This window comes from Apteryx mantelli, chromosome 18 (genome assembly GCF_036417845.1).
Source record: "Apteryx mantelli isolate bAptMan1 chromosome 18, bAptMan1.hap1, whole genome shotgun sequence".
In the NCBI taxonomy this organism is placed as follows: domain Eukaryota; kingdom Metazoa; phylum Chordata; class Aves; order Apterygiformes; family Apterygidae; genus Apteryx; species Apteryx mantelli.
The window spans coordinates 6,479,384-6,506,512 of record NC_089995.1 but is presented as its reverse complement, the minus strand read 5'-3'; positions in this window follow the sequence as shown (position 1 = coordinate 6,506,512).

Genomic DNA, 27,129 nt, shown 5'->3' with positions numbered 1-27,129 from the left:
TGCAAAACTGGATTGACAGTGCAAAAGCACATCTGCTTCTATTTTGATAACTATCTTCCCAACAGAAACACTTTTTCCCTTTCAAACGTAAAGCTTCATCCATAGAACATAATGCAAAATGTAGCAAAGCTAACACGAGAAATATAGGCTTTGGTGAGTAGCAAGTCGCCCTTGAAATCTCTTCCAGGAGCAACTTGGAAGAAGTAATCCCTAAGTAGCACAAACTACCCAATGAGATATCATTAAGGGCATAAATGGGGCATAATTGCAGTACAGATCCCATTTTAAGTAGCATCAATATATTGATTTCTTGACAGAAACTTGAAAGAAAAAATACCCAGCATTTTTCTTCACAAGCAAAATTAATAGTGCTCAGTATGAACTTGAGTTGTGCTAAATTTCACAGTCCATGTTTCAACCGCTTTTTGGTTGTTGCGGCTATTTTTTTTTCTTGTCATTTGAAAAGTAGTGGATTGTGTGGAATTTTTTATTTTTTATTTTTTTTAAACTCTCACATAACACAAAAAAATTGCTGGATAGGCTTTGCTCAATGTTTTGGAGAGACCATAATTCTTTGACAGTCACCAAGAAAGGAAAACTTCAGCCTAATAGGTAAATTTTTCCAAAGGTCCTAAGCACTGAAAACAGTGTCATAATGGAAGATGTTTCACAATCTTAACTATAGAGCGGTTGCTCCTGGCGCCTGCTATATTATATGGATCTTCAGAGATGCATATAGTGAAGAGGCACTATAGATTACAGTTTATCTTTTCTTCTCTCTTTTTAACTAAAATTATATGCTATATAGTCCATCAGTTGAATTCCCAGGCTAGGGCTCTATCTGAAGGAAACTTTGTCCTCATACTGCAAAAGGAAACCAAAAATAGAGGCCTTGGCAGTCTGGGGCTTTCCTAGCAGCCCACTTATAATGAACACAGGAAAGGACATGGTGGCCTACTTTTAAAAGGGGTTTTCTGCCAAATCCCAAAATAATAAGAAAAAGAATATATGGTATAACCAAAAAATAAATACCTTTAGGTTATGGAAATTATGACTGATGACATCTCCTGCCCCTGCTGCCTGTGATCTATTTGAACATATACAAGACCTTAATTATAGACTTGTAGTAAATGATGAGGCTTAAAGCATGCTCTCAGCCAGAACGGAGGAGCAATCCAAGCCCAGGAACCAAGTCGTATCAAGCAAAAGTATCGAGGTACTGGAGGGGACGCTGCCCCCAGGGAAGAGATCGACTTGAAGGCATCAACAGCTGTTCTCCTGCCTTTTAAGAGAGGCAATGCATTCCCTAATAGCAGACTCATGAATCCAGCCTACTTGGAAGTCACAAAACTAACCTTCCCTGATGATATGCATGCAAAGTTGAAAATCCAGTAAAAGCAAACACAAAAAAGAGCAATTTCCTCAATATAAACATGAAACACTGAAGCCAGCAGTTACGCCAGGTGTTTGCTGCTTCCCAAACTGATCACATTCTCTGTCTTCCTCACAGTCCAAGTAAATGCTTTTTCCCTACGTGAAACACGATACACACACTCAGAGATACACCAGTGTCAGATAAACAGGGCTGTGCTTTTCAAGACGGACAAGTCATTCTGGGTGCCTGAATTGAGACATTTTGAAAGAACTATTCTCAGAAATTGTGACCTCCTGCTCCTTGGAAATCTGACTACTCTGAAGTGGTAACTTGAACAACCAAAGTCCGAGATGCTTCAACACGCACCTTCTCTGAAGATCTCAGGCCAGAAGAATAAACCACATCACCTCTCCTCTTCCATATTGATATAAAATGTTAAGCTCTTTGCTCCTACAGTACATTAGAATGCATAACAATGAGTGTGTTTATATGATCAGCAATTTTCCTCTCTCCTCTCCTAAAGACCAGTTGGAAAAAGATATTTGTAAAAAACTAACTGTCCCTGAAACAAAGAACTGGACAAAGTTAGCTTATAGCACTGTAGACAAAGCACATTCACAATATGATATATGCTCTCAGGCAGAGCTAGCAAGGAAGTTCCTGATAAAATCTTTTTTATTGGAAAACCTGATTTGTTAAAACGTAGGTGTTCCAGTGAAACGTGTCCATTTCAGCAGCCCCCCAGCAGAAACACAACAGAGAATGTAAAAGCCCTAAGGAACCATAGCTCTCAAAGTTCTAGGACCAAGTCAGGGAAGGACTTGTCTGTGTTTGGAAGCAATGGTCTTTTTCAACTGAGAAAATCTGATTTTTCCAAAACCCTTTTGTTACTTTTCTCTCTATGAGAAGACTCTATTCCTAACTATTCACTATCACCTCTCATCGCTTTTCAAGCAACCACCCAGACTACTGGGAAGAAACAGTCAAGACATGTATGCTATCAGTCTTGTTAAAATTCTAAAAAGTGTGTTAACTTTAATTATTCTGAAACATCATTATTCCCTCCTCAAAGCTCATCTCTTGGGTAACATGCAAAACTGAAATTACTCAAAAACAATCAGTGAATATGAAAATGAACATACAGGTGATATCTGCAAAATCTAGTTCTAAGCTTTGGTGCATCTATTTTTGTGCCTCTTCAAGTGCTGAAAAATCCAGTTCTATGATTAATACATGTGTAAACAGACACCTTTGCTTTGAAAGGAAAAAAAAAAGCACTTTTTCTCCACAGATCAAACATATGCGATTGGAATTAGTTGCTCTAAAGAGTGGAGGCACAGTAAACGGCTACCACTTATACAGTGAACCAGTTTCTCTTCTCCCTTACACACGCACATTTCTCACGGAAACAAAGTAAAGGAATTGAGCAGTGTATGTTATTACCAACTTTCCCTGAGACTTGGTACTTTAGACCTTTTAAGCTGTTGAGAAAACTATGCCAGCACAAGAAATGGTTCAACACGTGCAATCTTCCCATTTTCCAGAAGTCACAACAAAATTGTAGTTTGATTACACTTTAATCTCTTACTGAAATAAGATTTCATTTGAAACAAATTTTCTTTTTCACAGTGTAACATTTGTGACAAAACCATCACAAAATAAAATGCATATATTATCAAAATGTGAAATGGAAGAGCAGGCAAGACACATACGGTACAGTATATTTTAAAAACACTTGCACTGAATTTATCAGCCTTAAAACCTAAATCCTAATAGCTATTTGTTGTTCATTGTATGCTAAAGATTTTAGTCTGGCAAAAGTAATTTAAATGTAAAATGAGAGCTTGTACTTTATAATTAATGCTATGTAAAACTCTCAGGTTTTCCAGCTCTGGACCTCAAACAACAGAAGTAGGCCAAATTTATGTCACCTCCAGAGACTAGACAGTGCTAACAAAGAGGCAACAGCAGAAAAAAAAACCCTCAGCTTCTCAGCACTTCTATGCAGGCAGCAGCCACATCACGGACACTCTTGAATACTGTCAGTGCACAGGACTGCAATACCCAGTGCTCTACAGTGAGACATCAGGTATCTCATACACAAGCGGAGTAAACTGCAGCTTGAGGGATAACATAGTACCTTCCAGATACGGCGAGGAAAACTCACGACCAGGGAAAGATTTGGAAACAGGAAAGATGGGGCTATCTGCCACATCAACACTTTATGAAAAGCATGCCCTAAGTAGTTGTTCATTTTTTGGGCTGGGCTGCAGTGAATCTTGAGTCTAGTGTTTCCAGAGACAGAATGAATGTTGTGTTGCAAAACTGCCATTTGACAAAATTGCAAGTCAAACAGTTATAAGGCAGGGAAACGCATACTGCAAACACTTGTAAACATACGATCGCTATTTTCCTCACACATTCTCTCACAAACCAGGCTATTTGATCCAAACATCGCTGAACAGCTAACCCCAACAAGGGACCTTGATAAAGTAGACAGAAAGCTTAATGACACACAAATTAACAGCTAACCCCAACAAGGGACCCTGATAAAGTAGACAGAAAGTTTAATGACACATACAAATTAACATGTATGCGGTGATTTCCATTTACAACTTCACTGTCACTTCAATAGATGGAGAACAATAGTTCCATGTCATGAAGTTCAGACACTCGCTTTAATGTCATTTTGACACTCTGCACTGGAACAAAACAAAAAGCCAGAAGTTTCTGAATTTTTTTTCTTTTTGCTCTCCTAAACTGATTCTGCATTCTACCCTAGACCTCCAAAACCTCTCTGGCAAGTATGTTCCTGAAAGAGATTTCTCTTAAAACCTATTCAGTTCTGACAAAATAGCATTTCTCAGCAAAAGCATTCCAGCAAGCTTTACTTGGCACAGCTACTTATCATCATTTTACCTTATACAGGGTACAGGAAACAAAGCTAAGTTCTATAAAAATCAAATAAGTAAAAATCAAATCAATTAAAAAAAAAAAAAAAATTTCAGTGAGAAGAGGACAAAGGCCTTGTTTAGATTTTCCACAAGGTGCTAGAGCACTTTCTGAGAAACCTAGAAAGCAAACACTATAATTTCATTTTATGTACGGCCCTCATATTCCTGACATAGTCTTTGAAACAACCAAGTAAGAGCCTGAGCATCTAGGAAGCACAAGCAGCCAAGAAAGGCCCCAAATACAGCAGCAATAGCGAAGGATCAAAGAAAAGGAAGATAGGGGAGGGAAGTGAGCCACCTTTCCTCCTCCTCCAGACCTAGGGATAGTCAGATCCTGGGCTGTGCTCAGTACAAATAACAGGTCCCAAGATCTATTTCACCAGCAAAGACCACTGGCATATTATGGGCAGAGGTAAGGAATTCAGATTCACAGAGGGAGGGCTTCACAGAAGCCACCACATGCAAGTATTTTTTGCTAAAACCACAGGTACAGAATTGATACCATTTCAGCACCCCATCTCGCGGTACAGATTCCTCAAAGAGCTCTTTGGGATAGCTCCTCACCATCACTCCAGTGGTACCAGACTTTACAGGTATTTAGCCCATGGGCTTATTCAGTCTTGCAGCCTGATCTGAAAGGTCAGAAAAGGCAATGAGTTTTTATAAAAATGGTTGAAATTTGACAAGAAACACCAACATCTGTGATTACTTCCATTGAGACAGGGAAGCTTGACCAGAACATTGACTGAAGCTTGTAAGATAGTGTCAGGAATAACAGACCATGGCCCAGACCAAAAGGTCATTGTAAGGAAATAAAACATAAGGAAAAACTATCTTCACACCATGTGTAACCAGCTGTTGTATTCATGGTTATATGTAGTTAGAGAGTTAAATATTTTAACTGGACTACCAGGATAGCTAACTAATTCTGTGACCATTAATAAGATGTATATCTATATAAGTTAAGGCTGACTGGATTTCATGATGCACAAAGTAATCACTTGAGGGACCCCCTCCTTCCACATTTACAGTTATGCATAATCATCCTGAAGTAATTCCCTCTACAGCAGGCTTTCACTTCCCTCCGAAGCATCAAGTACTGGTCAACGCTAACATCAGTATGCAGAAGTGACTGGAGTGGTGAGTTCAAAGGCCCAAATGTGTAGGTGCTTACAGCTCAGTACATACGGCTAAACCAGTCTTCACAGTACATATGCATAAATCAGTCTTCACAGGTGGAGTATTCCCCTTTTTCCCATTTTGCAAACAACAAAAGCTCTTTACAAATGGGGGGGGGGGGGAAGGAATTGCAAGACCAAAGAATCACTAAGATCATATGCTTTAACCACCCACATAAATAGGATACAGAATCCCACCTCCAGTGGAAGAAGGTTGTTCTTCCCTTCTACATAAGTAAATATGATTTTGCTCAGTACCTTGCAGCTGACCTAGAGTCTTTTTCTAGAAAGACCCAATCACAAGTCAAAGACTCCAACTGATGACGGATTCATCACTTCCTTCGGTAAACTGCTCCTATAGTTAATTATCCTTACTATTTAAGTCACGTCTCATTTCCAGTTTAAAAAATTTGCTAAAGGCTTAATATTTTTTCTAGCATGTGTGTATGTATGCACATGTATGAATAAAAATAATATGATTTTGATTCCTCAGAAAAAGTTGCATTTTAGATGCAGCACTGTATCATTGCTCGATCTCAAGAGTAGGACCCTGAGAACCTTTTTTTTAAATTCAGAACTGCTGCAGGACTGATACCTGGCCTTATGCCAAAAAATTCAGTTCAGTACCCAAAGTCAGGCTTCTTGAGGCTAGGCACATCGAAACAAAAGCAAGCCGAAAGCCAGCACCTGACCTTCCCTTTGAAGATTAGGAATTGGAAAAGGTATTTTGTCCTATACTTTCAGGCACAGGATCAAATGCATAGCATATGTGGCTTTATCAATTATTGCCACAAATTTTATATAACTATTAGGAGGACTGGCTAATGCTTACAATCATTAAATGTATGCTTACATACCGCCTTACATACAGGCTGTGAAAGATCTTAAAAAAAAAAGTCTCTCCAGCCAACTTGTGGTCAATGTTAATTTTTCCTTTTTCTAGAGGTCCTAGAGGTTGTACAGTTTTTCTTCTGGGTTCATGCCAAGGTTGCTATTTTTAATTTTCTAAAGACCCTTGAAAAGGCTAGATGATATGGAGAGGTACTGAGAAGACTACAAGAAGGGAGAGACTCATCTCCAGTCCTACAAAGTTCCTGCTCTCCAGCTGCAGTCTCTCTTCACAGACGATGAATCATATGCCTAGAAAGAAACTACATATCTGAATAAACCACACTCAGTTACTGTCTCTGTTTGGTTACATATTAGGCAAATCTAACCAATCAAAACTCATCAGCTGACACAGAAGCCAGCAGAATTAAAATGCAGACATACAAGAATTCTTGTAAATTATCAGTAGGGTCACACAAGGCCTTAAATATTGAGAAAAGCAAAACAATCTATTAATAACTGAAACACTGATAATGTTTCTGTCTAAAGAAGAAAGAAGAGCCATGAGGTAAAGTTTCCAAGTTTCTGCGGTCAATGAGTTTTTAATCTGATATGAAAATGCTTGCATGCATCCATGTCCTGGGACAACCAAGATTCAGAGTCCAAGACGCAGTTCAGCTGGGGGTAAACATATTAAGGGATTATGGATGGGGGGGGATAAAGGTAAGCAAAACACTGTAAATTATTCTAGTTGCATGTGAAGTGAGGCATATGTTTATGCAACATCAGAAGCAGATAAGTTGGCAACAGTAAGACTGTGACCTGACTGATCCAGCGGCTATCATTTCTACATGCCCCACTATTTTCATTAGGCCTTCTTGGTTTTCACTAGCAGGAGATCAGAAGCACACTTTTCAAGCTCACCATGAGAGAGGATGAACAGGGACTGTCTAGAGATATGAAATTACTAGTAGGGTTAGGGTTATAATAAAAGCAAAGCAGCGTGCCTAAGGTGAAGAGAAAAGGGCAGGCCTGTTAAGCCTCCAGTAGCAGGAGGCAATGCCACACTCGGAGACGTGCAAAGGGTACCCTCTGCTGCTACGCCCCGGTCAGGCGGCTAGAGCGAGGGCTTCTGAAGCATGCAAGCCTTCCAGAGCCTGCAGTAAGCGTTCCTGCATGAGCTTAGCCTGTTTGCAGTGGAACGGCATCTTCGGGAGAACTGTGGCATTACGTGCAGCAGGATGCAGCGTAACCTGATCCAGTCAAAGCCTGTGTCATCTCAGGTCAGAAATTATAGGGAAAGAAGAAACTGTGGGGTTTGTTTGTTTATTTGGTTTAAATCTGCAGCCAGTGTAAAGATCAGTTGTCAAATGAAAAACATTGGTTAAGGAGTACTGAAGAAAGAAAACAGTCCCAAGAGAAGCAGCCCTCTGTGTCACAGTACAAAATCCTTAGGTCCCCAATCTCCCTTAAGGCTCTATCTGAGCAGGTTTAAACCAGATTCACTAGATCCTAGAAAAAATTCTTTGCATTATATCCAAATCCCAGTGTCAGGCTATAGAGCTGCAAGGCATAAGCCGGTTTGCACTGGAGAGAAAGAGGCCTCCCTTAGCACCAAGCTATCTGATAACTGTCCTTTCCAAGAATTCACAAACTTCCTGTTGAATTAGCATCTGGTTCTGGCCACTGTCTGGAACACGACAGTGGGCTAAACGAACCACTCGCCTGATCTGGTAACAGTAATTCCTATGGCTCTAGTAAGTGCCCAATGGAGATAATCCTGGGAACAAGACATTTCCTCACTCAAGTGCAAGCTATACTTTGGAAATGACAAATCAACTTCAAAAATCATATGAAGCACACCACTGTTTTTAGAAGTGTTCCCCGGCATTCAAGTACATGTAGCAAAGTCTTGCTTCTTTTACCCATTTTGGATTGTATGTAATAATAATGTACTTCAGAGACACCAATACTCTATCCACAGTTTATAAAATACTTAAGCATCTTTTGGAACTAGGTTTTCTGGACATATGCGCTGTGTCAACCCTGTTGTGTCTCAACGCCAGGCTCCAAGTCCAGTTCACCACCTAGCTACACATTTCTACTTGGTAGATTACCCTGTACACCAGTGCTAGGACAACCTGCCAAGCTCTTTCAAGAGGGAAACTTTGGCTGTGCTTTGAGAACACTCAAACACACACTTACTCCCCATGTGGAAAGCTGTGGAGCTATATGCCTGGTGCAGTAAAATTCAGTCCCTCATTAGCCTTTGAGATGGTGCTACAAACCCAGCACTAAGTGGACAGGATGGTCAGGGATTTTCAGAACACAGTACTGGTGTTACATGGGATTTATAGACAGTCTGAAGCCAGGCTGAACCCCTAGAAAGGAAAGGGGAAAGAACAAGGAGTCTTAGGAGCCACTGAGCCTCAACCTCTGAAGTTATAATCCATCGCTGCACCAGTCAAATGGGAATTTGCAAACAAGCCCAACTGTCAAATGCTGAACACTTCTCATCTGAAAATCTCAAACTCACAACAGCAGTCACTCAACCTGTAATGCCAAAATGCCACATGACTGCTGGAAAGCAACATCAACCAGCTAATCAGTGATTAGAAAATACAACAAGAGGAACTATACCAGGTGCTCATCTCTGACAGACGTCCCAAATTAGATATTTTAAATGACAGTTTGCCAGGAACAAAAAGCTGGTGAACATTGCAAAAAGGTGATGGCCTGCTAGTCCAGCCAAAAAACCAAAGGAATACGGAATCAATGCTTCAAATGGCTAATGTGTCTAAATATGCATTAAAAAGGAAATGTAGCACACTAATACAACAGAGTCAGTGCTGTTGGGCCTGATGCATTGTTTTCATCACCCTCTATGTAAAAGACAATGCAATTCATAATAGCTCTGAATACAGTGAAAGCATAGGAGGAGATTAAATCTGATGCCTCTTTCCCCATTTGGGAACAGTAACAGCCTTCATTGGCAATGAAAGGATACTCAATTACTCTGAATATTAAGTCCCCAGTTTGGAGTCCAATATCCAAATCAAAGACACAGGCTTCCTCTTTCCTAACTCCAAAGTAAGCCTGCCAGCTCAGTCAAAAAAGTAATTTTTAATTTTTAATTTTAAATGAAACACTACTGAAAAACGCCACTACGTTTCAAGTTCATATGATGTTTGTTTCGCATACAAAGGCCCCATTCTTTATGTCTTCTCTCCACAACATCTACAGGGAACACGGAGAATTATCTACCACAGCTAGTTTGTCCGCTTCCTTGATTTCAACATCAAGAAACAGACACTGCTTCAGTTTACCACAGGAACTATTAACATTTTGGCCTTTCCAGTCACTGTTGGGGGGGGGTGAGGGGGGAAGACAACAAGAAGAAATCTGGTGACATTTCTTGAATGGAATACAACTCCAATGTAATAAATTAAATGTCAATGACGGACTGACAGGTATATGACTCAAAAAAAAAAAAGTGCTTACATCACTTTCACTTTCAGTATAACAGGACCAGCCAAATTGTCATTACTGTCTTGAGACACAAATTATATGGCCTGTATTTCAGCTCTTAGACCAAATCTTCAACTGCTATAAACTCTCATCGATCTATTGACTTCGGCAGATACATGCCAATTTACAATAGCTAAAGATTTATTCCATTATACGCATTCGTGTGACTAACACATTCAAATGAAAGGCTGAAGTCCAAGCAAGTCTAGGGAAAAACAAGTAATAAGTTATTGCAGCAAAGGCACCCAGTCCACAGGCCAGCTGGACAATCCCCGAATGAAATCCAGAAGAAAAGAGTTTGGACTTAGTCCATTCACAGCTCCCACAGAACTGGAGAACAAGCAGGAAATGCCAGATTGTAGTTCAACCTTGCTTTTCTCTCTCCTCACCTTGTTCCCATTCTCAGGACAGCACCAACAAGATGATAAATGTTACTCTGCAGTGACCCCTCTCCGTAGAAACGGCATGGCAAGCCCTCCCACTCCTTTCATTCCCATCCCCTTTTCTTCTGAAGAATCACTTTGAAGGTTCATAACATTCAGCCCCGAAGGCAAGAGGGTTTTTCCAATGTAAATTTCTTTTGGTCACTGCAATATGAACAGAAATCTTGGGCAGCTCTGTTCTGCAACAGGGTTTTCATATTTCCTTTGCCTGCCCAGCTATTTATCATTTTCCAATAATCCTATGCCCTGGAGACAGAAGCACTCAGCAAACAGCCTTACCTTCCCCCCTGCCATCCCACACACACAATAACGTTTCCATGCCTGAAAGTCTGTCCATCAGTGCTGATCGGAAAGAAAGATGTTTATCTCTACATATGGCAAGCCACAAAAGTTAAAGATGGAAAAAGATCTGTTAGATCATTGAGTCCGAAACTCTGCTAGGGAAGGACAGAGTCCCCAGAGAATACAGATTTGTTTTTAAACAGATGCAGTAAATCGTACTTCATGATGTGGTGGCCGACTAAGATATTTCATATCCTTGACCTTGAGGCAGGAGATGCTGCAATGTGGAAGTTTTTCTCCTTTCCTAATAGATTCATGATACTAAATTTGTTGTTGGTTTCTGCTAATGTGCTCTAGCCTCCAAAAGACAGACCAACCACAACCAGAATTCTTCCGTCACTGCCTGATCCTAATTTATTTAAGATACTCGCTGAAGTCATCACTTGGACAGCTCTCAAATGACCCCAAGCTAGGATCACATATGGAAATATGAAAAAGCAATATGTTGCAACAATCCAACAATATCCTTCCAAATGAATCTTAAACTTTGGTAGGTTCAGATGAACACCACCTCTTTGCCCCAGATCTGTCTTGTTTCCTCAGTGTCAATAGTGGAGTTTGGTGAAAGGCTCACACTCAAATTTAGTGCTCTGCAAATGTCCTGGATGCAATGGGACCAAACCAAGGAAGAAGCTTCACCTCTGTTGTCTACTGCCATTAAAGGCACAGGGGAGGAGACAGCAAGAATTCTGCTCATGAAGTATACAGGACAAACACCTCTCAAAGTAATTTAGAAGACTAAAAAAGCCATTCAAACACCTGTTGAGAGTCACCCATTCAGTGAACATTCATGTCTAGGCACAGCTGGTGGTTGTACCTAACAGATCATGACTGATAATATTTGGGAAAGAAATAATCTCACTACGAAAAGTAGCTCCAGGGTTGAAAGTATGGCTCTGTGTTTGGACACAGTTCCAAATAGGTATTAAAACTGCAAAGCACTTGGACTAAAAATTTATCAGATTTATTAACATATACTAGAAACTGGTAGAGTTCAATTTAGTGTCAAATCCAAACCTATAAACAGCTTTATTAAAGTGAGACACCTCTTGAAAATGGATCCCAAGTTCCATGCTCATCTGAGACTACATACAAGTTTATCACAATTGAAGACACAGGTAAGGACAAGGTATGCACTTAACTAACCATCTGCAAATTCAGAACCTGTGATATTTCAGTAACCCACTGGGCTTAGCTACACTGGAACAAGGTAGTAGATTTGGAAAGACTTTGATTTAAATGTTTTAATCTACACATTTTTCAGCAATATTTAACATGTAGGCAAGAACTGTCAAAGTAACCTAAGGCAACTGCACATCCAAGTATACCTATGTAACACAGAAACCGGGTATGTAACTCCTGTCATCCCCTATGAAAATCCTAGCTTTAATGTTTAAAAAAAAAGGGGGGGGCAGCAAGCTTTAGGCTCCATTTCTAACACATACCTTTTAAACACAGCTATCAGATCTAGATTACCTAGAAAATAAGGATAGTTGCTGGAGACTCTGTTCCTCTCTCATGTTGGAGTTTTCAGTTACTAGGATGCATCTTGTTTTGTGGTAGGCTCAGGTGTCCCAGCAGAGAACAAATACAATAGCCAAGGACTGTCGCGAGCCTCACTGCCTTCCATACCAAGGGCACGCTAACACACCTAACTTTTCTAATACAAACACACAGCAGTGCATAGATTTAAAAATAAAACACATTGCTCCACTGGGGAACTAGAACATGAAATGCATGTGACAGATGCAAGTCATGTCAGTTTTCAGAAGGTGTTTAAATTATACAGCAATGAAGGCAACAGAAAACTAGATGGGGACAGGTATTTGTGCTAGCTAATGCTTCACAAAATATTTCTTCAGATCACTCATTTTCTACTTTGTATATAATCCTTGATATAAGATTTGACTGTGTATATTCACATACTGCCTTGCAGGAATCTGGCCCAAAACGTCTCTTCCCCCCACTCCAAAAAAAAAAAACCTTTCAAAGTAATATTGACACATCTGCAAGTGGTAGGCCTTTCTAAATTAAAACTTCTGTATATAGCCTGGGCATACAGTACAGAGCTTACAAAACTCTGCTAGAGACATCAAATACATTTTGAAAGACTGTGGTTATACTGTCTGTGGTATTAGTCAAGTAACATATTGCCTGTCTGGAACTTGTGAAACAGGCATTAATAAATAAAGTGTCCAAATTATTGAATCTTGCAGTTAAGTTTTGCTGGGCTGGATTCACAAATGGAGAAAATACTTCAGACTATGCCCCAACTTACAACATTAGAGGACCAAATTCAGAGCTTGGGCAAATCACACCATTTGGTGTTTATCAGAACGAAGACTGCAAGTGCTGGCTTTGAAGTTTACTCTTGAAAACCCAGGACAACGTTCAGCTGGTTCAACTATGCTGGCACTGAAATATCTCAGGACTCCCACATTATGAACAGGTTTTCTGCATAACTGAAGGACTAAGATGACCTGAGATAGCCAAAAGCGCAGTCTAAAAATTCACTAAGATCATTCAAGACTTTTCAGGCTTGGAAAAGATCAACTAAATCCTTACACTGCATTCACACACTGCACTGCCCGATGCCAGCCAGGAATAGGAGTGGAGCTGCAACATTACCACAAGTTACCTTCTTGCATTTATACCCGGTCAATGGAAATTCTCATTAACCTCAAAAGAGAGAGCAAGAGAGGGAGAGAGATATTTCATAAAACAAGCAGCTACTGCAGGAAAAGAAAAAGAAAACCCTCCTCAGTTAATTAAACAGCAGATATTGAAATTTCTCTCCCACTTTAAGTTTTTTTCTCTACATTTTGTTTTTGCCACAAGAACTTTTCTATTAAATATCCTTATTTTTTGAAAACTGATAAAATGAAGTCAAAAAAGGTGGTATCAAAAACCTGTCAAGAATAAAAAGAAAAACCAGCAGCCAAATATAATTCATTTGTATTTAAAGCAAAGAGATAAAAGAAGAAAAAAGAAATGAGGATCAGACCCTAAAAGACTGAAAAGTTTCAATTTTTGATAAAACTATCCCAAAAAAGTAAAAATCATTAGGCAAACTTTTCAGTTTCAAAAGCAGGTCATATTCCTTGTGAAAAGTGCAGAAAGCATCTCAGAATCATAGGGTGCTGAAAAATAAACACAACATCAACCAAAAAAGATAAACTAGACTTATTTCTTGCATCTCTGCCTGGCCCAGAAGCAAAAATAAATACCTTCTGAGATCTTCAATCTAGTTTTACAGTCCCAAAAGACATGGATCATTAAAATAATGTGTAAGCATTTATGCAGACCAACTACTTTGAAGTCCATCTGTTTATATCAAGTTGGCCTCAGCTAAAATCTGAGAACACCACACGCACACTGTGTGATACTGCAAACATCCAAGTTTTCTTGATTGGCTCCTTTTCTACCATTTGCTTTGAGTCCATTAGTCAAAGCTACAATCGCGCTCTCCCCAAATGACTTGTGGGAGTACTTTTTATGACATCTCCTAGAGAACTCTAGTACTGCAATAAGCCCAAAAAACTAGTGTCTCAGCATGACAGCAGAGAGGTATTGCAAGCAGTGCTCCATCATACATCTCTATTCCAAACTAGTATGCTCATCTACTTTTCCAACAGAAGTCCCAATGACAGCCAAGCTAATGCATCCAGAAGGCCTTACCGGCCTGTGAAGCAGTGCCTGTACTCTGAGCTAAATCCTTTATTGCATCTGACACTACCAACGGGTTACCAACGCTGTTACCCATCTCAAACTACAGGCAGGCATTGGGCAGCTCTCTCTGCCCTTTGGAGTAGGCTTGTCGTTTTTCCCTCTATTTAGCAAAACCATGCCACAATAAAGAGGCTTAGAGCTTTCTTTTTCTCTAATTGCATTGGGCGTGAACTGCAAATAGTACTTTTTCCAGTAATTTTTCCTTTTTCCCCCAAGTACAGCTCTATATATGTGCGCACACACATACACTCTTGATCACACACAAGTTTGCCTTCGGAGGCTATTTCAAACCTACCCAACCTAAATAAGGAGAACTTTTAAATGTATTTTCTCTCCCCCTTGATGTGGTCGAGATTCACAGGCTATGGAAAAAGAGGCTGGGACAAGACACGGTTGCATCTGGAGCGGGGGAGGCATTCTTTTTTGTGGTTGTCTGATGAATTATCAAAGCCAACTTGTAAGAAGTTTGGGGCCCAGAACTTTAAACAGATAGAGATTTTCCTCTCTCCTTCCCTTTCTGTCTCCAACTGTCCTGGGGATTTGACTGAGTCATGTTACACTCGCTGTGACTTCAGATCAGTCGTATCTGGCTTTAATAATGTCTTTATTTTTTATTGCTATTATTTTTGGCTGCTAGGGTATTCTTAAGAGCTTTGTTGTTACACTCCCAGCAGAGGCAGCAGCATGCACTTAGTGACAGGAGTGCAGAGATGGGAGTGATGCAAGGACAAGACTGAACTAGAGACAGAGATGCATCTGTGGAGCCCCTCCGAACTTCTCTTAGGGCCCGCTCAGAGCTCAAATGGAAGCACAAATAGCAATGTCTAGCATTCCCATATCCCTTCAAAAGATGACTTACAGCTCCCCACCCCAAATACATCTCCCAACAGGGCTGCTCAGAAATTTGTCAGGACGTTTTAACAGATATCAAGGCATGGTGGAGAGGGTTAAAGAGCTCCTGAGACATATGAAATACACATCCAAATGGTGCGGCTCTGATTCAAAGCAAAATGAAAACCAACCAACTCAGGTCAACCTCAAAGGCTGCAGCTGACAGGAAATCCCTCTGGGGAGGTCCAGGTGTTAGGCAGGAAAAAATTTCCCCCACTTTTTTTTTTTTTTTTTTAAAGAGCATTTTAGGTTGAGGCATTTTTAGAGCCTGAAGTCACATTAGGGTGTCCCAACAGAGAAAAGGGAAAAAGAAAGGAAGGAAGGAAGGATTTTCACAGGCCAAGTCCCTTTCATTACAGGACTTTATTTATTAATTTATTTCTAATAAAAGAGACAGTACATCTCCAATTTTTTTTTATAGGAGGGCAAATACAAAGCCAAATAGCTTCCAGCCCAAGGCAGGAGGGCAGGGAGGGGGAGGAAGAAATGGAATGGTTTATTAGTGGCTACATTTCATCTTTCAAAGGATCATCTTGGAGGCCATCCCAGAAGGATCCTGCTGTGTTTCAATAAAGTGACTGCAGGGATCGAAAACTCAGTAAAGCACCTAAAGAACTGAGCCAAGAAGGCAGCCTATTCCATTAGGGATTTATCTTATTCATGCACGGAAGATGGGGGTAAGGGGAAGACTGCAGAAACACAACTTGGAGACACAGCGTGTTAGAATACCATGGAGAGCTTTAGGGACTGATATTCTCTGCCCATTCCATCAGCAGCATATATAAAATGTATAAATAAGTTCTAAACTTCCTTGGGAATTTCCTTGCGCAAATCAGTTCCGCTACTAAAATCCTGAAACCTTAGTAGTAGAGATGTCTGAGAACAGGCCTTGGAAGAAACAAGAGTGGCTTTTATCTACAAAAGTAACTTCATTTCAGCTACTTATGAAGATATTCCAGTTAACATTTGTAATACTTTTTCTTCTTTGTGGCAGCCATGCAAAGCACAAAGCCTCCAAGACCTACAGAATATCCCCAGAAGCCAAACATGCACATATTTATATAAAAGAGAAGGGGAAGTTCAAGAGAGGAAGGAAAATATACATTTCAAACATCCTATTGGGGAGCAGAAACAATAACAAGCAACTTATGCAGCCATTTCTGTACCACGTATCACAAAAAGCCAAACAGGGGAAGTGGATATTTGGGGGGGGAGGGGGGCGGAGGGCACGGCAGCACTGGCTGGAAAAGCAGAAAAACCTAAAAAACCCAAACAAAGAATTTTTGTTAAAATCTGCAGTGTTTTATGAATGAGAAAACTGGGATTTGAGTTTCACCAGATCAATCAACTCATATGACTTGCTCAGCTCATCTCTGGATTGGGCACAGACATTATCTGAAATAGTCTGGAAAAAAAAAAAAACACTCACCCTTTCTTCACATTTGTTGATTCCCCTGTCAAGCAATTAATGCAGATCAAATCCCCCCAAATCAATCCTACTCCCAAAAACCCTCCCTCACCTGTCTGCTCCCTCTCCTTGAACCTCATCTCTTTTCGCCCCCCCTAACTCCCACTCCATTCCTTCTGTCAGTCTTCCTTGCTGGATACTGCACAAAGCGAGGGGATAGGGACTTTATCTGAAATACACAGATGACCAGGGAATTAGCAGAGCTCCTTCTGTGCTTCATTCCACAAACCCACCTGAAAGAAGAGGGCTGAGCTGCAAAGGGGAGAGCGATTTAGCTCCTCCAGGCTCTTTTGGATAGTCTAGATAGAAAATGCTGTTTTAGAAGAGCATACAGGTTCAACCTGGAATGTTTCTTCCCAAATGCCTAAGCATCTTCCATATGTATATTACGAACCAGATCAAAAGCTCTTTAGAACCTGGTCCATTTCAAAAACTAGCTATACGGCATCTCCCTATTCTTTGAGGACATGCAAGAAGTTTTCCAGAGGGAATTCTGAAATCATAAATATGAATTTTCAACTGTCTAAACATCACTGTTCGTATTCATTTTCATCTGCAAAAAACAGTGCTAGGAAATACTCATGAAAGAAACCACTGACAAAAAGTGAATGCATAAAGCAGACTCTGAAGAATGAGGAGGCTAAGTCTGTGCCACAGACAGGAATTAGATAAGGAACTGAGCTCAAAAATTTAGCTATGTAAGAACACAGTGCAACAAGCAGGACAGCACAGCACAAGCACCATGATGCACAGCTAAGGATTTGCTCAATACCATGGCAAGGCCTGTACAGGTATGTGTGTGTGGGAAGAACTGTTATTCCAGAAGATAGGTGAGGAAAACAGAAGTAGTTATGGAAGTCAGAAAGGTACTTAACTCCAAAGGACAACTCTTGGCAGGGGGGGGAATGAAGCATTTCAGGGGTTTAAACCTTTCACAGATAGAGTCTCATTCTGCTACAGAGAGCACTCCACTTCCAATCCCATAATGCCACTGCCAGAGATAAATACCATTTTGGGAACAAGAATCTTCTGAAGGCCACCTTACATGGAAGAAACCCAGATGTTCTCTCAGCCTACTTGGCAACAGATACACTTCTGCAAGGAAGAGCTTGCTTCTTCTATTCCAAATATGAACCTTTGTACACACAGAAATTACATTCTTTGCTCATAGACATTTGTAGTTTAGAATAAAAACAAAAACAACCTTGGATGCACAGAGTTCAAGGCTGAAACAGGTAAATGGTCATGGCCAAAACTTCACTTCAGCATAACCTAGTACTCCATGCCCGATTTACATAACTTCCTGAGCATCTTTGATGCAAACAAAGATAGCAAAAAGCAAGATAATTCATACCCACTTGGCATCAATGAGTTGCAGAAATACTATGCAATTTTGGAAGTCAATAAGAAAATCTACATTTTTCTTAACTACTGTATTTCCCCTTCTCCCTATACACATTAGCATTTGGGTCAGGGCTTAGACTTATATAATCAATTAACATACTGGCCCATTCACAGCAAGGAACACTACTGATTTCAGAGATGTAACAGCTGAAAACAAGCTGAAGGCAGGCTTGCCTGAACTGGGGCTACTTCAGTCTATCACTTCAATGCAGTGAGCAATTTCAAAGAGTATATCAAGCAAAGAACATCTATTAGAAAACAATGGTTTTGTTTTTGGCAGATCTGCAGTATTAATAGCACAAATGAACAGAAAATGCCATAAATGGATTACAATGAAGGAGAAGTATTATTTAATCTCTCTCAGCGATTTTCAGGAGACATCATTACCTTTTTAAGACATCCAAAAATCATACTATGTCTTCATTGCAAAAGGAGGAGCATCCATGCAAAGACCAGACCAACAAGTTTTACCCTGACATAGCTAACCAAAGCAGACTCCAAGGCCTGGTATACAGCTCCCCACAATTGACTGAATTCAAGTAAAACCCACTGTTGTCTTGACACCATTATGTTTCACTTCACAACACCCATGTAAAATTGACTATTTCAAAGTTCAAAAGATGTTCTGTATACCTTTTACTAATGTCCTCTGTGTTACAGAGCTTTTTAAACAGGTGATCCAACACACTGATAACAATTTCCCCCAGGTAAGGAGATAAGTAATTTTTACCACCTTTATACTGCATTGAAAAATAGTCCTTACAGCTTACTATTCACTATATAGAACTTTAATCCTCAAGAAGTCTAAGGCACTAGAGAAACTATCCACCGGAGTTGGGAAGCACTGAGCTAGGCAAAAGTCAACAGACATTTGCAACCCTGCACAGTCAGAGGTAGGACAGAAAGTATTAGCTTATTAGAAGCTAAAATTTTGGATACTGAGAACTAAGCAAGTCAGAAACTGAAATTCAGACAAGGTCACTGAATCAAGTCATGTGGGGTGCTCCACAGCCAACCTCACCTTCTCTTCACCAGAAAAACTCATGCACTGCAGCTCCAGCTATGGCTGCAAATGTTAATGCTTTTTTCCATTGTTACATGCTAATTCTTGACTCAAGACTAAAATCACTAGCCAAAATGATTCAGAAACAAGAGACAGAGAGACCCCCATGCCACACTGGTCAACACTTTGGCAATCAGACCACTCATTTGGACAATGAAGAATGCCAGAGAGGAGATTTGAACTTGGGTCCCTAAAGGCAAGGAAGCACCTCAGCCTGCGCAACCTCTGCTTAGGGAGAAGTCCTTTGGGGGGAGGGAGAGGGGAGAACAAATTTAATAAGTTCTCCACATCATTATGATACAGTATATGTATTTCTTTCTCATTTCAAAAAAAGATTAATGGGGTCGTAATGTCTCCTGCCAACCTTTACACAGTGTGTCTTGCTAGCTGTGCTCCGATATCCTTCTAGATAGGACACAGATGCTGCACTGACTCTGAGAGGAGAAGCCTATTTACAGAATTAGTAATTACCACATCCAAGAGCACCTGAGTTTTCCTTGGAGATCTCCCAGCTAAGTACTGACCATAGCCAACATTGCTTAGCTAGTGAAATCTGACATGTTCTTGGCCTACAGTACAGCAGCTTTGGCTGCGTGTCTAGAAACATTCAACCTGCAAAGAGATCAGAGCCAGAAAAGATTTCTAAATAATTTGGCAATTCCACTCAGCCTGTTACTGGTTCCTTCTCGTATCCCTATTACGCAAAGAGAAACTACACCAGACTGGTTAGGTTATTTTTGTGTGGCAGCTGGGCGAGTAGGGGAGACAATTCAGCCTGCTGAATGCAGAGCACTTCTAAAAGTTTGGCTCTCAGTTGTTTAGCATATACAGGTTTGCAAAGACTATTGTATTAAACATCTTATTTCCAAGCTACTCTCTGTAGAAAATAAGAGTATTTAACTATCAGAAAACAAAAAATATGCAAAAGAAATAAGAATAAAACAGAAGAAAGCCCCCACCCCTGAGCAGCAGCTCAGCACTGAATGAAAGCGACTGCAAGCTGTTTTACATGCTTTTGTTGTCCTCCTTTACTCTGTTGTCATTGGTTGTTTAGTTGTTTGTAAGGCTGAAATAGAGGGGAAAAAGCTGCATGTCAAGTATTGAAGTTTGCCTTTGAAGGTCCCTTTTTCAGATGGAAAAAGGAGCTTCAGAGAGAGTTTCCGAACCCCACTTCGACCTTCAAAGTTTGACTAATCCTTTGTCAGAGTGGCATTTGCCACTTAAGGCATAAAGCCCTTTTTAACACTCAGATCAGGAGCCTGTGTTTTCATACCTTCTCTTAAAAGCATATCCACAGCAGACTTTTTTGTTCATCCAAAAAGATGTGGGAATGGGTTTTGTTTGAGCTTTTCCTTGCCTGTTAGAAGGCTAGGAATTCAAGTTTTAGTGTTCTAATGAAAGACAAAATTTGTAAGGCAGGAGCAAATGTGCCTGTGGTTCACCAGGACTTAGAGAGCATTCTGGGTCAGAGAATGCATGCGTTCAGTAAGAAGGCAAGCAAGTCTTTTCAGAGTCCTTATCCACTAAAGCCTTATTAGAGAATCTGGGTGCTAAAAAGGCAGTTGGCACGTGAGCATATCTGGTACAAAATCTACCACCCTTGATGGTTTTTGTATCTCACTACTAAAGAAAGCCACACATTCACAGATAATATAAATAAGAATGCAAATGATCTTATTCACAAGATTCTTTCTCCTAAAGGTAGCTGAAAAACTGATAAATATAACAAAGATAGAAATTCAATCAGAAGTGAAATACATTGATTATTGGGATAAAACAAGGTAACAATTTGGAAGAAAAAAAGACTGCATGAGTGCTCAGAGACAGGGATTTTTTTTTTAATTCCATATGTTATTTCACAGAGAACTTAGAGAGAACACAATTATCCTAGTCAGAACTCAGCCAGATCATTATTTCGGCACTGTCCTTGCTAAAGCTGGTGCAAGATCTTTTCTTGCAAGACCTCTAAGTATAAACGGCATATTGGCTAGCAACATTTAAAGTACATCAGGCTAGACAACGGCAACTTCTGTAGCCATAATAAACACAGTGGTAAGGACAGTGTTTCCAACCCAGCATAACTAGATACACCCTAGGTCAGCTGGGCATAGTCTTTGACCCAAGTCCAGAACAAGATTTAAACTTGCAAAACTGGATTAACATCAACTGCCACAATGTTCTCATCCAGTAAAACTGCAAGTTGCGTCCAAACAGTAGTGCAGCAATGCAATATTGAATCCTAGAACCCCCAGCTCATTTCAAAAGTAATTACATTTGAACATTGACAGAATTATGATGTAGAATACACATCAACTTTTTAGTCTTAGATTTCCACTTCTGATAAGTATCTATTAAATTATATTTGATGTAATACCAAATCAAATATGAATATCTCCTTATCTTAGTTAACAGACAAGTGCTATTATACCTGTGAGCTTACAAAATTCACAGATGCAAACTGCTAGAGACACTGAGCAAAGCAAAATTCTGGATCATGAACAGGAGAACTGTTTCACATAAGGATCCTTCTGGAAAGACTAATTCATACATCTTTCTGGCATTTTAAGCATGTGCTGTTCAGAAAAAGCACAGCTTGTGTTATGCTACCCTATCAAATCAAAATCTATGCAAAAAGTGAGTAAGATTTTTACAAATGGAGAACAAAAGCAAGGAAGATGTGGTGGATCCCAAAGGATTTCCTTCAGGTCAGGAGTCAACCTGAAGCTCAGTTTTAACAGGAAATTTCACGTCTGAAACATAGACCATAAAATATTTTTGGACAAAAACAACAAACCTGAACCTTCACCCACAGCTGAAACCTAACCTGGACTCAGCCTTCGATAAAGTTTAGAGACAGGGAGACCCAAATACATGCATCACAGAATACGGAAAGTTTAAAAGCCAAACCTAGCACCGATGAAGCATCCATTAGAATGGGCCATTTGTTTAGAATCTGTGCCCTGTTGCAGATTCAGCCTGCCCCTTTTCCTTTCTATCATCTTTAGCTACAGCTGACCCCTCTATTTACAGGGCCAGTAAAATGAATAAGTAAACAACATCTCTGCAGCAGTCTTAGTTCCCAAATAAAAATACTGAAGCTAAGAAAAATCTATACCTTTTGATAAAAGATACATATAAAATCAATCTGTGCAGTCCTAAAAATGACAGCATTCACAAGCAACCTCTCTACCTAAGCTACCCACCTTGAAGCTATAATCAGGAAACATTTTAGGGAAAGGAAAGAGCAGACAAAGCCTCTTCTGCTAAGGCGGTAGCCTTAATGAGTAATAAGGCTGAATTAGACTGTATTGGTAATACCATTAGCTTCTGAAAAATGTTTTACCACAGAAGGGGGGGGGGGAACTTTTCTAAGATGAAACTCTTCTGCATTCAGTTAAACTCAGTATGGTCTATAATACCAGCATCAAATGACTTCAGTCTCTACAAAACTAATATAATTTCCAGAAACTAAAGCACTAAATGCAGGATCCACTTTTCTTGTTTCCACTTATGTACTAAGGAAGCAAACTCACTGCTAATCTTTCACACTTGCACATGAATAGATGGAAGAAAAGGATCTCAACAACCTACTGGCTAAATTTAAGAGAAGCAGAAGAATGATACAGATATTTGTCCAACTCCTCAGTGAACCATTCAGAAATCACCTACAAACAACCAACCTTATGATGAACAGGGATTTCAAGTTTCCAATCTGCCTGCATGCAATATGAGAACCAAAATGACTAGGGTTGAAGGAAAGGACTTGAAAAGCTACTGCAGTGTCACAAGGTCAGTGCTGGGAATATGCTCTGCAATTTCTATAATTCTCAGGGTCTTACCATGATTCATAAGTCTTTTCCAATCATGTAGAAAGTCCCTTTTCCCCTGAATCTCCTAAATTACCTCCAGTCCCAAAGGAAGAAAACCCTAGCATAGCTAGCTCAGATATAACTTGTTAGCCATATCTTGTAAGTGTTAACTTTTCAGGTACTCCAGAAGAATCAGAGATGTTTTGAGGGGCTCATTGAGGAGTAATTTTAACCCCAAAATATTGCAAATTTATAGAGGTGACACAGGCCAAATCTTAAATGCCTATTTAATGCCAAGTTAACGGTGTAAGTCTTATTGTTTTTATCTCATGCTGCTGGCTTTGAAGAAGCACAATTAAAGACAAGCAAGATATTTACAATGACTATTTTATTGCTATAAAATGGAAATTTAAAAAACAGCAACTCAACAGTGAAAAATGATTACTGCTGTTACCAACCTAGCCTTTGATGGACAGCTTTCAATAAGCATGACACATAAAGAGCGAGCTTTCTCATCAGAGCACCCAGCAAGGCAAAAATCAAAGTATATATTTTTCAAAAAAATTAGTTACAAGACCTTTTGTAATGTATCAGAGACAGATAACAAAGCATGCATAGATAGATTGGTGAAGCCTATTTTGCGAACAACCTTAATTATAGAGCAGAATTAAAACAATCTTAATTAAATACTTAGAATAGAAAAAAGTTTTCAAAGCAACGTTTAAGAGGGTTTCCAAAAGTAGTTCTACAACAGGCAAATGAATGTTATTAATGATCCTAAGTTTAGACCAAATCCTTTTTCTTTATGCCATCTTCTGTTTCTTTTTCAGATTATAAAAAAATTAAGCTACCAGGAGTTCAAAATACTTTAAAATAGCAACCAAATACCCTATTAAAATTATTACAAGAACAAGTAATGTTCGACACTCTGACAGTGGTTTTCCAAGCTATATGTCAGTAATGACACTGTAGTGCCTCTGATGTTTCTGAATGGCTGCTCTGTGATTCTGCTTTGTGGCTGATTGGTCTTAGCTGTCCTGTTGACACTATTTGCTTACTTGTGGCTATAAGCTCAGAAGGCTGACACACAAAGACAGCAAGCATTTATAAACTATAAACTAAGACTATAAACTTCAGAGCCCAATAAGAACAAGCAAGACCAAGAGGATCAGTTCCCTTCTGTTGGAAGCCTTGCTGAATTTTTTCATGATGTTTGCATCAGCTACTGAAACCTCCCACTGGCTCAAACCTCTTCACTGGACAGCTTAGTGATCACCTTTAATTCATGAATATAGTCATCTGAATTGCAGGGCTGCAACTTGTTAGCTTTAAGATCCTACTGACTGTCTTCGCAATAAGTAGTTTTCAGGCCATCTCTAAGGCAAAGTTTAAAGTCCTTTTAATCCATTAATTTTACACACTGACTCTTTCATCAGAATGAATCTCAACAGAAGACAAGCTGAAAACCCTTTTCAGAGGAGCCCAGATTTCCCACAGCATTGTGCAACAGCTCTCCCAAGACCTCAGGCATTCCCCAATACTATCTGGCTACATATGGGAAAGATCCAGTTATCACCTGCCACACAGAAAATTTTGTTCCTTTCACCAAATAGCTGAGGTTTGAATGGACCTCTGGAGATGACCCGGTCCAATCTGCCAGCTGCTCAACCTGCTAGAGCAGGCTGCCCAGAACTTGTCCAGTCAGGTTTTGACTGTCTCCAAGGTTGGAGACTCCAAGACCTCCCTGGACGATCTGTTCCAGTGTTCAACCACTCTTACAGTGAAGTGTTTCCCAACTCCTGAAACATAAGCTCTCGAACCAGTGCATGTTATTGCTACTGAGGTACATCCTTATCCTCTTGGGATATTGTTAAACAAATTCTGTGAGCTGGAACACCTGTTAAAGGGTCCAAATAAGCCATTTTACAGTTCTGCCTTTCCTTTGAGGGAGAAATGACTTACTGTTTACTGCACCTGAAACCATCCTGAATTAAAGCCAAATTAAGATAAATGCATGTGGGTTTTTACATTTTCTTTTTAACAACACTCAAAAAACATACAGCTTCTTAAGGAAACATTAAAGCCTACTAAGTTTTCTTATATCAAGACTAAATCTGAAACATCTCTCCCCATTGTACCCAGGTGTGGAGGTCCTCCTCTTCTCTCTTTCTCAGGCTGTCTTCCTCAAGGAGACTCTTTCTCCAGGAGAAGCACTTAGTTTGTACAGCCAACCCCATTTCTGGAGTCCTCCAGAGTATCTGAGAAAATTCAGTCTTTCCTCTAAACTTTTTTTTAAACACTTCTTTCCCAGTGCCTTCCGTTCCTCCTCTCCATTCATCAGCTTATTTAATTCTAACTTTTTCAGGAAACAGTCCTGACATTCTTCTAATTAAATTAACCAGCATTTCACTCCATTAGAATGAAATCCCTGGCCAAACCAGACATCACTGCCTTTACTGCATTGGCAAAACAAGAATTCTTACCTTCAAGAAGGGAGGTAACATCCTCCTCCATTTTGGTATTCAGTGAAAACTCATCACTGTGGAATGTTTTCATACCATGAAGACGCTTTATCAGTTATCGGGGGGGAGGGGGGGGAATAGCAGATGTTTTCTGTAAAATATTCCCCATTCAAAAAAGCTGTCCTTAGTGTCTGAAGGATAAAAAACCACACTGGCCCTTAAATTTTAATTTACAGGTGCCTCAGTCAAAACAGTCTCAATTCAGGGTATTTCACTGAATTTTATTTATTACCAATTGGCGTAAGCTTTAATCACTGAGGAAGGTATTGACAAAACGGGAGGACATAAGCAGCTACACCAAGGGAAACACCTTCCCGCTCCTTCCTGCAGGCTCAAGCTCAGTCCAGCACCTCTTCCCCCCCCCCGATTTTCGCCGCACATCGTGCTCAGCCCTCCCCACCCCCGAGGCGAGGCGAGGGCGGCGCAGGGGCTGGGGCCCGCGGCCGGGGGGCTCCCTGTACCGCTCCCGGCTCCGCACGCGTCTCCTCCGCCCGCCGTGGCTTCCCCTCACCTCCTCCCCGCCCCGCGGACCCCTCGGGGTGCCCCGGCCCGGCCCGGCTCCCCCCCGCCGCCCCGCGGTCGCTCCGAGCCGCACCTGCCCCGGCACCGAGCAGCGCCTCCCGCCGAGCCCCGCACCGCCCGCTCCGCTCCTCCACACGCGGCTCTTCAGCGCTCTGCCCACGTGCCCCTCACGTGCCCCTCACGTGCCCGCCCTCACGCGCCCGCGGTCACGTGCCCCTCACGCACCGCCCGCCCCCAGCGGCTGCGGCCGTTAGGGCGGTTGGCGGCCTGCTCCCGCCACAGGGCACCGCGCAGCCCCCGGCTGCCTCGGCCCTGCCGTTCCCGAGGGCTGGCGATAATGGTGCGGAGAACGTCAGTCCTGAGCTTCCCGAGCAGTCTTTGCCCGTGTAACAGCGGTGAACTGTGCTGTGTGACCCGCGTGCGAGCGCGGTTCCTCCTGGAGGGGTTTCTGCGCTCTAGGCACAGGCGACTGCAGGTGTATGTGAAGGGGAAACACAAGTACCTGCTTACCAACCGGACGTGCCCCTCGCTCCGCTTCTCCAAACCAAATCGTACATGCACAAATTCCTGCATAAGCACTTACATAATCTTAGATGTAAGTAACCATACACACCTGTAAAAATCTACCCAGAGTCCTGTTTGATCCGAATCGCAAGCACACAAAAATAACTTCTTGAGGACCTAAAAATAACCACATGCTGTAACATTCGCATACATACGCAGGCCCATATACCCAGGGAAACAGCCAGATTTCTCATTCACCCTCATCCCCTCAGCCTAAGAAAGCTCTGTCGGCAATTATTATTAACCAGATTAGTATTATTACACATGTATCAAAGAAATAAGGAACAAGACAAACACGAAGACAGAGACTCTCCAAACCGCCCGGCCAGTTTTGGTGCTCTGTTGCAATGGGTGGATCTAATCTAAAGCTTCTGGGGAGCTCTGGAAACCTCAGCCAAAAAGATAGGACCATTTATTGTACTTTAATACTTTATAAATATGTTCAATGGTAAATGAAATCTAATCTTCCGAGCTTTTTTATATAGACAAGCATATCATGAAGACCTCAA